Here is a 12,060-nt window from a genome sequence, read left to right as displayed (position 1 = left end):
CAGCTGGGAATAATGGCACACATCTTTAATCCCAGCACTCTGGAGGCAGAGGCATGTGGATCTCTGTGTGTTTGAGGTTAGCCTGGTCTACAGAGTGCACTTCAGAACAGCTAGCACCTCACAATGAGAGACCCTGTCTCAAACAACAAACAGCATAACCCATGAATCACTTGTATGGAATCCAAATGCACCTCCTGGCCACAGTTGTTGCTATGGAGGTTTTTTTCCTTCTTTTCACTTTGCAAAGATTATATATGTGTATGCGTGTCTCCCTGGGAGTATGCATGCATGTACACACTATGCATATGTGTATGTGTGTCTGCTTAGGAGTATGCATGCATGTGCACACTTAAGCATATGTGTATGTGTGTCTCCCTCGGAGTAGGAGTATGCATACAGAAGCCTGTGGAGGCCGGAAGAGGGCATTCAAGGGCATCCTTAAAACTCAGGCACACGAGCCGGGCGGTAGTGGTGCACGCCTTTAATCCCAGCACTCGGGAGGCAGAGGCAGGCGGATCTCTGTGAGTTCGAGACCAGCCTGGTCTACAAGAGCTAGTGCCAGGACAGGCTCCAAAGCCACAGAGAAACCCTGTATCGAAAAACCAAAAAAAAAAAAAAAAAAAAAAAACCAAAAAAAAAAACCAAAAAAAAAAAAACCTCAGGCATACGGGTCTGGGTGCTGATTTGGGTGTGGGGATCCAGACTCCAAACCTCTGCAGGAGCAGTAAGCTTTTCTTTTTAAAACTACCTAAGTTTTCCAGCCATTTTGTTAATAAGTAATTGCTAAATATGAACCTTGTAAGTTAGTTTGGTGTGCTTTACACTTAGAATACAAAATACTTCATCATGAATCTTGTGTTAGTTTTCCATGGGCTTTGTATGAAAAGACCCTGAATTTTTCTTTTGTATTTGGAGTATTAACTGTGCTGTAGATAGCATGGCAATGTCTAGTTAAAACAGTATTTTAACAGAGAGAAGTATTGTACAGTGAAGGAGACCACCCCCCCACACACACACACACACACAAACCTGCACATCCTGGGTCTCCTTCGGATCCCTGGTTAGGCACAAACATACTTTTTTCTTTTTTAACAGAGAGATCATTATTAATTAGGAAAGAAAAGTTAAAGTGGCTTCTTTCTGACTCAGGCAGATAAACCACAGCAAATGACCTTTGCAGGTGTAATTTTTTTGTTGTTGTTGTTTTTGTTTTTCGAGACAGGGTTTCTCTGTGGTTTTGGAGCCTGTCCTGGAACTAGCTCTTGTAGACAGACCAGGCTGGTCTCGAACTCACAGAGATTCGCCTGCCTCTGCCTCCCAAGTGCTGGGATTAAAGGCGTGCGCCACCACCACCCGGCTTGCAGGTGTAATTTTTAAGAAGAGAAAAAGGAGAGGTCTAGATTAGAATGGGTTAGGATGCAATGGTATATTTTGATTGGGCGAGTTAACTGGGTGAACCAAAGGGGGATTTTGAGTGCTGGACTTTTAACACTTTGGTAACTGGACTTTGGTAGTCAGCCTTAGGTAGAAGAAGTGGCCAAATACAGGAACAGACCTTGGTATGTTTATGAGTGTATTTCATAATGTATGAATGATTTCCAGCAAGGCGGAGGGAATTGGGGAGAAGGGCAAGGGCTGCCAGAGGCACATGCTCGGATGGGCTGGTGAACCTTCATGGAGGACAGATTTGAAGAATTTATTGTTTAAGAAACATGCTGCTTTATAGGAAGCACTGCTTGAGCAAACGTGGAACACCCACATCCATGTTGTCTTAGTCCGCAGTCTGAGTTGAAAGTGATTTCTTTGTACAGATGTGTAAAGGAACCTATTTGCCACTGGCTAACAAACCAATATGTAACGGTGATTTTTTTTAATTTTCCTTTTCTTTTAATTAGCGGGTTTTCTTTGTTTGTTTGTTTGTTTGTTTGTTTGTTTTTATTTATTTATTAAGGATTTCTGCCTCCTCCCCGCCACCGCCTCCCATTTCCCTCCCTCTCCCCCTATCAAGTCCCCCTCCCTCATCAGCTCGAAGAGCAATCAGGGTTCCCTGCCCTGTGGGAAGTCCAAGGACCACCCACCTCCATCCAGGTCTAGTAAGGTGAGCATCCAAACTGCCTAGGCTCCCACAAAGCCAGTGCGTGCAGTAGGATCAAAAACCCATTGCCATTGTTCTTGAGATCTCAGTAGTCCTCATTGTCCTCTATGTTCAGCAAGTCTGGTTTTATCCCATGCTTTTTCAGACCCAGGCCAGCTAGCCTTGGTGAGTTCCCAATAGAACATCCCCATTGTCTCAGTGTGTGGGGGTACCCCTCGCTGTCCTGAGTTCCTTGCTCGTGCTCCCTCTCCTTCTGCTCCTGATTTGGACCTTGAGATTTCTGTCCGGTGCTCCAATGTGGGTCTCTGTCTCTGTCTCCTTTCACTGCCTGATGAAGGTTAATATTCAGGAGGATGCCTATATGTTTGTCTTTGCATTCACCTTCTTATTTAGCTTCTCTAGGATTACGAATTATAAGCTCAATGTCCTTTATTTATGGCTAGAAACCAAATATAAGTGAGAACATCCCATGTTCCTCTTTTTGGGTCTGGCTTACCTCACTCAGGATAGTGTTTTCTATTTCCATCCATTTGTATGCAAAATTCAAGAAGTCCTTGTTTTTTACTGCTGAGTAATACTCTAATATGTATATATTCCATACTTTCTTCATCCATTCTTCCATTGAAGGGCATCTAGGTTGTTTCCAGGTTCTGGCTATTACAAACAATGCTGCTATGAACATAGTTGAGCATATACTTTTGTTGTATGATAGGGCCTCTCTTGGGTATATTCCCAAGAGTGGTATTTAGCGGGTTTTCTTGTTTTTACATTTTATTTATTCATTTATGTGGGTGGGGCGGTACACACGGCATGACATACATGTGGTGGTTAGAGGACAACTTGTGGTAACTGTTCTTTCTCTTCACCTTGTGAGTCCCGAGGAGCAGCTCATCACATTTGGCTGTAAGATCCTTTACCCACTGCATTCAAAGATCTCATTGGCTGAGTTTTCTTCTTTAAACTTTTTTCTTAATTTACATGTATATGTTCTTTATGTGTGTGGCCAGAGAAGAATTTGAGTAAAATCTTATTTTATGACACAACAGCTTTATTTCATTGGGGCAAAGTCTCTCTCTGAACCTGGAGTACGGCTGGCAGCCAGTCAGCCCCAGTGATTCCCCATCTCCCACATAGCCCTTGAGATTTCTGAGGTAGGTACTAGAGATTCAGACTCAGGGTCTTACACTTGGGAATTCACCCTTACTCTTGATCCATCTCTCCAGCTCATCTTTGACCTTTTTGGAACTTGTTACAGAAGTTTAAACTTGTGGTAGTCTCCCTGCTATGCCTTTCAACTCTGTAATCACGTGCCACTCTGCCTGGTGTTGAGTCTATTTCAATCCACATTTGGCGGGTGGCAATAAGATCATATATCCCATAGCTAGTGCACACTGTTCTTTCTAGTTTGCTTCTCTGATGCTGTGTTTAAACACTAGCCAAAAGCAACTCAGGGAGGAAAGGGTTTATTTGGCGTATAAGTTACAGTCCATCTTTGAGGGAAGTAAGGGCATGTTGGGGGCACAAAGGTCCTTGTGCCCACAGAGCAGTAGGGAGCTAGGAATGTTAAACACACAGGGGCCCCTCCCCCCAGTGGAGGAGATAAAATACCTGTATTCCTGACCAGAAGGTCTGAGGGAGGGTATTCTCTCCCTCTCTCTCTCCCTCTCTCTTTTTTGCCAAGCTGTGACTGTTTATTAACTGACCAGATTACAAAAATACCATGGGCAACACCTTAGTTCATCCGTCTAATAGGCCTGTTTATCTGGTCTTCCCTGCTACCGGCATCTCCACCTTCCACAAAATGAGTTGTCTTTTTCTTCATTCCACCTCGTGGAGAAGACAATTTGAAGGGCCACAGGAAGTTATTCTCTTCCTTGAAGCGTTTTCCAACTGTATAGATCTCATGAGTTAGATCCTCCATGCAGATAATGCCCTATTTACGAAGAGATCGAGCAATCAAGGATTTACCTGTGAAGGCAATTCTCTTCTTATGAATTTTGGCCTACCTAGCCGCCTTTGTAGATGAGCTCATTTACTGACTTCAGATTGGGGTACCCCCATGCAATGTATGGTTCCACAATCCTCAGCATGTTAATTGAAGCCTTGTTGAGCTTAACGAAGGTGCCTTGAAGATCTGCCGAAGACGGACGCACCTTTGGGCTTAGACCATTGATACCTCGGATTCTGAAGACGAACGCCAGCTTCGGTTCTGCGGGCACATAGAAGTTCCCAGCTTTCCTTGCCATCCTGGCCACGCGAATCTCCGTCAGGTACATCTACCCGTACTCCTTGTGATAGCGCTTTGCCTTCTCCTAGATGAGCTTCCTCGGGGCCCTTCGCAGTGACTTCAGGGCGATCTTCTTCCGAGGGCACTTCACCTTCAACTCTGCAAAATTCCTTCGCTTTTTCTTCAGGGTTTCTGGCACAGCAAGAACCTTCTTTTTCTTCAGGGTTCCTGGAGCAGCAGGAACTTTCTTTTTCTTCTGGGTTCCCGGTGCAGCAGGAACCTTTTTCTTCTCCGGCACAGCCTCCATGGTTCCAGTGGGGGGGGGGCGGTGGAAAGAGGGGGAGGATATTCTTAATGAGATGGTGACCTTTGTGGAGGCAGACCTCACCCTTTGCTATGGAGGTAGACCTCATCAAAATCCCCCAGAATATTTACCCCAGACTCTCTTTCTCTCTCTAGTTCCCAGTTACTAGAATCCATCCTTGGGGAAGATGTCACATGTACTTTATGGCTCACTGACCTCTATGCTATCGGTGAACGACCACATTAGATTCTGGGTCTTTTGGCTGTAGGACCCACACTCATGGTCACATGTACTTTGTAAAGGAGTTTCTAAGTAGTCACACCTTAAGTTTTATTGTACACCTAGAATTGGAATGATGGTTGCTTGGAAACTTTTTTTTCAAATTGTACTCTGTTTTAAATATGCTGACAAAGAACCTCCTGGCATTAAACTCCTAAAGTCCAATCCAGGTTGACAAAATCGATCTGAACCAAGTTTTCGTTCTCATCTCTTCATGGGTTTGATTCTCTGACACCTGAGGGGACCTCCTCAACGGCGGGAACTGCAGGAATCATGGAGAAATGATGCTTGCTGGCTTGTTATCCCGCTTATTGTCAACTACCTTTCTTTTTTTTTCTTTTTTCTTTTTTTTTTGGTTTTTCGAGACAGGCTTTCTCTGTGGCTTTGGAGCCTGTCCTGGCACTGGCTCTTGTAGACCAGGCTGGTCTCGAACTCACAGAGATCCACCTGCCTCTGCCTCCCAAGTGCTGGGATTAAAGGCGTGCGCCACCACCGCCCAGCTAACTACCTTTCTTATACAGTCCAGAGGCCTATCTGCATAAGGATGGTACTGCCCACTGTGGGCTGGGCACTCCTGTGTCAATTATAAATTTTAAAAAGTGGGCTGGAGAGATGGCTCAGAGGTTAAGAGCATTGCCTGCTCTTCCAAAGGTCCTGAGTTCAATTCCCAGCAACCACATGGTGGCTCACAACTATCTGTAATGGCATACACACAAACAGAATATTGTATACATAATAAATAAATATTTTTAAAAAATTAAAAAAAATAAAAAGTATCCCCGCAGACTAATTTGCTAGAAGCATTTGTAGCAGAATTGTATTGTTCCTCTTCTCAGGTGTGTGAGCTGTGAGCCACCAGCCCAGACTAGCCATCACATATCCTATATTCACATATACACAAGATAAATAAAATGAACAAAAAGAAGAGAAATTGATCATTCCGATATAAACCAGAAAGAGAAAGCTATTTATACATGTACACAGAGCCGGAGAAATGTTATTGCCTTTTTGGATGGCCTTATTGAATGTAGAACTTTAAGACAATTCTGAAGCCATTTCTGACAACTCTCAGTACTCCCCCTCCTCCCCTGGGAACCAAGGACATAACAGCTATGCATGTTCGTACTGAGATGTTGGGAACTTTCCATCTCCCTGAATAGGGGCATGATAACCCTTAGCTATTGACTCAGTTACTGATGTTTTGACTTAGTCCCTGGGAAGAGGCCAAGTGACCCTCAGAAGTTTCCCTTTATCTCATCTGACCTGGCAACCACTTTCCAGCCAGCTATTATTGGTAATAGCCTTTTTGAATAAGCCAGTCATAATAGTTAAAGAACAACCTCCAGACACTCCTTCCTTCTGTGGTTTTTCTCTTTAAAAATAGCCTGTACTAGACATTCAAGGTCTTATAGCCTCCCGACTACTGGAAGACCCTGTCATGACAGAATTAATAAAATTCTCATGCTTTTACATCAGCTGTAATGAGAGATGGTCTCTTGGGGAGACTCCTCCTCCTCGGTGATTGGACACTAGGGTCCAACATTGAATACTCTTACCCTGAAGACTCAGTGCCATGTTAAGAGGACCTAGAGGTGATGTTTGATTCACAAATCATTGGTCAATAGCAGAACCCTAGTGAGTGGTTTCTGCTAAAGGTATGTAAATTCTACGTTTTTATTTTATTTTGTTTTATTGGCACAGTTTCTCACTATGGAATTCAGAATATCACCAGACCTACCTCCAACTTTTGGTAATCCTCCTAACTAAGCTTCTCAAAAGTTGGGTTGAGAGGAATTGGCTACTACTACTGGCTTGAACTGTGAATTCTTGTGTAAATAGTGAAATACATGTGAAGAGGCACCACACAGTGTTATCTATAATAATACAGCAGCAAAATGACTAAGGCTGCTTCCCTTTTCAAGTGATTGGATCACAGTACTGCACCACCAAAGGAAAAGGAGGACATGAGTTCTCCAAGATATGGTTGAGGAGGACGGTTTTATTTCAGATGTGAGTGAGAGGAGAGGATCTGGAAGGGTCCAGACTGAACTAGACCAGGAGAGGAGAGAAGAGCGGGAGAGAGATCATGGAAGAGAAGAGAGAGAGGAAGAGAGAGGGCAAGTGGACCAAGAGAAGAGCCAGGGATCAAGAGACCAAGAGAATACAAGCCTGAAATGGGTTATATAGGAATCAGAAGCTGGGGCTCCTGGGCTGTAGAGGTTTAGGTGAGGTGGCAGATTGAGAAGGGAGGGGCAGATCTGCAGGTAACGATTGAGACTTGTCCCAGGTTTCTTTGGGACCTGACAATGACTACATCCAATTCTACTTTAGTTTCTGAAATTAGCAGGTGGACTCTCCTTTAAAGAAATCAATATAGCCAACGTTATGATAATTATATTTATCTTCAAAATAGAACCAAAATCTGGTATCAATGTTTTCTTTTCTCCAAAATGCCTATTTGATGGACTTCTCCTTTAATCTTTTTTCTAAGCTTCATTTTTCGCAGACGTTAATAGTGTTGTTTTTTTTTTTTTTTTTGGTATCTGTTAGGTTGTTTGTTTTTATTTTTTTTCTTTTTTTTTTTTGGTTTTTTTTTGAGACAGGGTTTCTCTGTGGTTTTGGAGCCTGTCCTGGAACTAGCTCTTGTAGACCAGGCTGGTCTCGAACTCACAGAGATCCGCCTGCCTCTGCCTCCCGAGTGCTGGGATTAAAGGCGTGCGCCACCACCGCCCGGCGGTTGTTTGTTTTTAAACAAAGAAACAAAGAAACAAACAAACGTTCTCCTGTAGAGTCCTGTGGACTCTAACTCATGAGCTTCCTTCCTGTTTGTCCTGAGCACTGGAATTGCAAACTTGGGACCCCACTTGATCTTATTTTTTTTAGCTGAACCTATGCAGCCTGAGAGACAAGGTGTGAGCAATTTTTGGTGTGAATTCCTGATCCCTGGAAATCATGTGGTGTTCGAATGAAAACTGGCATGAGTTTGGGCTCCTTTCTAGCAATTAAGCGAATATTATCACTCTTTTGGACTTTGGATTTTAAAGTTACCCTCTCGGTACAGTTTGCACTCCACTGTACCTTAAGCGAGCAGTACAAGAGACCTGGATCATTCAAAAGGAGATCAGCCAAATGCCGCTTATTCAACTTCGGGGAAATCCTTCTTTACCTAGCTGCTGGAAAAGGAATTACCCCCAAGCAGTGGGAAATTGCCACACCCAAGATTGAGTAAACGAGCCTTATAGCTAATCTAATCACCAGGCGGGGCAAAGGGAGCACAAAAACAAACAGACTGTTTTAGCTGCCTGACCAGAAACTGTCCTCAAGTAACGCCAGGAGCAGGGGTAGACCCAGGCCCCTGTAACAAAAGGTGCCTACTGAGTGGAAAATGGCCTGAGCTCAGAGTCCGGGGAACATTTTTTTTTTTTTTGGCTTAGCTGCAAATCTATGGACAGCTGGGACGGGTTTGAGCCAACCTTACCAGCCAGACTGACCCAAAGTTTTCCACTGCACTCCCTCCCTAAGAAGGCTGTTCCTGTCATTCTATTTTATTGCCAATCAGGACATCTGGACGACATTGTCCAATTACGCCAGGAAACAGCCGGAGGAGGACTTATTCTGATCGCCAAATAGTGGGCTCTGCCCTAAGGGTCGTGGGGAGGCAGCCAGCCACTCTGTGAACGCCGCTACCTTGAGCTGTGAAAAGTTTGAGTGCACTGAAGCCGGCCATGGTGAAAGAGGGGTCTCAGACCCTGACAGGAAGGAGCAGGAGGCTGAGTCGCTGGAGTCTGACATTGTAGATCCTCCCCGTGGCTGGGAAGGGACTGGGTCAGCAACCCGTTGGGATGGAAGTCCTGGTCAGCGGCCACGCCCCCGCGAGCTGCACAGACCTCTCAGCGAGGCTCTGCCCTAAGCGTCCCAGTATGTGACATCTCTGTTCAGTGTACGCCGAAGCGCACAGATCTTACATTTGGAAAGGACGGCTGGAATGGTGTTGTAGCTTAGTTGATAGAGTGATTTCCTACCAGGCTCCATTGCCTGTTAGTTGTGAGGCATGCCTGTTAGTCCCTAGTTTCTCGGGGTTCTCTTGCACAATTTCTGTACTTTCCACTTCGCATTTAGGTTTAGGATCCACTCTGAGTTAGTTTTGTGAACGTTATAAAGTCTTGTGTGTGTGGATGCCTGTGTATTCTAGTAATATTTGTTGAGAAGACTTTAGTTTGTCAGAAGACTGAGTCTCCTCCCGCTTTTGTCAAACGTCAGTGAGCTGTTGACTGAGGTTTCTGACCCACCAAGTCCCACAGCCGTTTAGTCCCAAAGAAACACACAGAGGTAAGATGTAAGAATTAATTAATAAGAAGCCTGAGCTACTAGGCCAACCAGTTTATGATTAATGTAGACTGTTGAGAGGTTCTGTAAATTCTACTAATCACATGAGAATACCATGTATTTCTGACTTCTGGAAAGAATCATAAGGGCTTTGGTTCACTTTACTTAAATTTTATGATTTTTAACCTGTGTCTCCTGATTTAATTGCATCAATATAGAATGTATTGGTGTGTCCCTAACAATGTGAGGAAGGATGCTGTTAGTTCTCTTTATAGATTCAATTATCTTGCTTTTCAGATTTTTTTTTGTTAAATCTCTCCCCCCAAATAACTATAAGCTCTATTCCAGGTTTCACTTTATGCCCATAAGTTGTCAATTTCATTCTTATTAAAAGGTACTATAATTTCTGCTGGGTCTACTCTTGTTAATTGACATATTCTCAATTTTCCTTTTATAATTAACTCGGAGACATTTTCCACGTGAGTTTTTAATTTTTTACTCTGTTTTTGTGTTAAAAAGATCCATTCTCAGATCCTATCATCCCTCTGCCTTAAAATTCCTGTAAGGAACTGTTGGGAGGGCGATATAATTAGAATGAAGTTTAAGCCTAAGATTCACACAATCCCCGTATCTGCTCTCTAATTTTTCTTCCACAAAAGCTAATTCTCTTTCAGCTTCAGTTGATAATTCTCTTGGACTTTTTAAGTCATTGTCACCATCTAAGATTTTGAATAAATTATTCAGCTCATTGTTTTCTATTCCAATAGTGGCCCTTAGATAGAATATGTCTCCTAGCAATCTTTGAAAGTCATTAAGAGTCAGCAATTGATCTCTTCTAATTTGTATCTTTTAGGCTCTAATTTTCTGTAGTTCTATTTTCTATCTTTTCCATAGGAGATTTAGTCCAATGTTGTCTACCTGCCACTGGTGCCTTACCTGGGGCTACATGTTTGTCTCTGCTGTTGGCTGGTTTGGCAGCAGTATTCAGGTCAGCTGTGTGAATGGAAGTTCATGTTTTGGGGCTCATGCTTAGACACAATCACTGCAACCATAGGCCCACTGGACAATGACATGAATGTCTGAAAAAAGAGGCTGACTATTTACAGAAAGAGTCATCCTATCTATTTAATTATCGAACTCCTCCTAATCTGATGTCACTTTTTGGTGAACATTTACATTAGGATACAAGTATCTTCATACTTTTTGGCCATTTGGAGAGATATATCCATATACTTCTTTACCAGATGTATCAGATGTCTTTCTCACAAATTTTACAATCATGATCTTCTCAAGTTCCTGATCATGCAATCAATACATTAGCTATAGCTGGTCAATCAGTGAGTAATTGTACATTTGGCCATTTCTCCTTCAAAGCAATCTGTATGATCATGTGTAATGCCCAAATTTCTGCCCGTTGTGAAGATTTCTCTTCAACAGTATGAAGCTGAATCCTTATTAGTCTTTTTTATTCTTTTAAACAAATTTTATTTTGTGTGCAATGGTGTGAAAGTGTCAGATTCCCTGGAACTGGAATTACAGACAGGTGTGAGCTGCCATGTGGGTACTTGGAATTGAACCTGGGTCCATCTGGAAGAGCAGTCAGTGCTCTTAACCACTGAGCCATCTCTACAGCCCCTCCTTATTAGTCTTAATCAATGAAACCTAGAGTAATACATCCAGGTGAAGGCCAAAAGAGCAGAGAATCAGAGCAGCCAGTTATCAGAGACTTCTTGCCTCTATGAAATCTCAGACTAAATGGTGTAGATCTTGTCTCTACAAATCATTAGACTGAATGGGCAGCCGAGATCCTGTCTCCATCTGCATTATATTCCTGTCTCCACCTTCCCAGTCCTGGGATCAAAGGTTTGGGCCTCTGGCTACGTTTCTCTTTTAGACTGACTCGATCTTGTTTAACCCAGTGTGGCCTTGAACTCCTGTTCTTCCTCCCGAGTGATGGGATTAAAGATGTGTGCCACCACTGCCTGGCCTCTATGGTTAACTGTTATAGGAAGGCTCCTTGTTTGTTTCCCGGCCACCTAGACTCCCAAAATATCACACAGAAACTATATTATTTAAAACACTGCTTGGCCAATGACTCTGACATAATCCTAGCAAGCTCTTACATAGTAAATTAACCCATTTCTATTGATCTATGTATCGCTATGAGGCTGTGGCTTACTGGGTAAAGTTCCAGTGTCTGTCTCAGGCAGGGCTACATGGCTTCTCCCTGACTTTACCTTCTTTCTCTCAGCATTCAGTGTAGTTTTCCCCGCCTAGCTAAATTCTGCCTTGCTATAGGACAAAGCAGTTTCACACCAACTCTATCCACATAAAACCTGAGAAAGCTTAAAAAGTAATTTTAGACACACAAGAACAGAGTTAAGCATGGCTTCTTGGTAGCCAGCATTTTGCTGGCAGCATGCCACAGCTCCTTTAAGAGAGGTATTGCTGATTCATTGGTAGCAGAAAAAAATAAATAAAATGTGCAGTTTTAAAAAGGCAACTTCCTGGGCCATGCTGCCAGCACAAACTCTGACTCTTTCAGGAGGCCAAGAACTGGAATGGGTTTTGTGAGCACCATGTTACAATATGCTTAATGGCATGACATAGATCTACTGCATACCTGGGACTGTGAGCAGACATTCTTCAGGACACAGAGGAAAGCCACTGACAAACTGCCAATATAGGTGGAACTGTCTTTGAAATTTCCTGCTTCATGTAAAATCTGCCAGACACTATAGGCCTGTAGGCTGAAGACGGATGCTCTAACAATACAGAATAACTTTGGGTGACTGTCCAGGCAGTGAGATGTCTCCATCAATTCTAGTT

At 43.2% G+C, this 12,060-nt stretch overlaps 1 pseudogene; it reads right to left on the bottom strand.

The window, feature by feature from the left end:
- Positions 1-3,764: 3,764 nt before the first annotated feature.
- LOC142836949 (large ribosomal subunit protein uL30-like) lies at positions 3,765-4,632 on the bottom strand (annotated as a pseudogene).
- Between the last annotated feature and the right edge of the window lie 7,428 nt (positions 4,633-12,060).

This window comes from Microtus pennsylvanicus, chromosome 17 (assembly GCF_037038515.1).
Source record: "Microtus pennsylvanicus isolate mMicPen1 chromosome 17, mMicPen1.hap1, whole genome shotgun sequence".
In the NCBI taxonomy this organism is placed as follows: domain Eukaryota; kingdom Metazoa; phylum Chordata; class Mammalia; order Rodentia; family Cricetidae; genus Microtus; species Microtus pennsylvanicus.
Note: the sequence above shows the minus strand (reverse complement) of the source record. Positions and strands in the feature narration are given on the sequence as shown.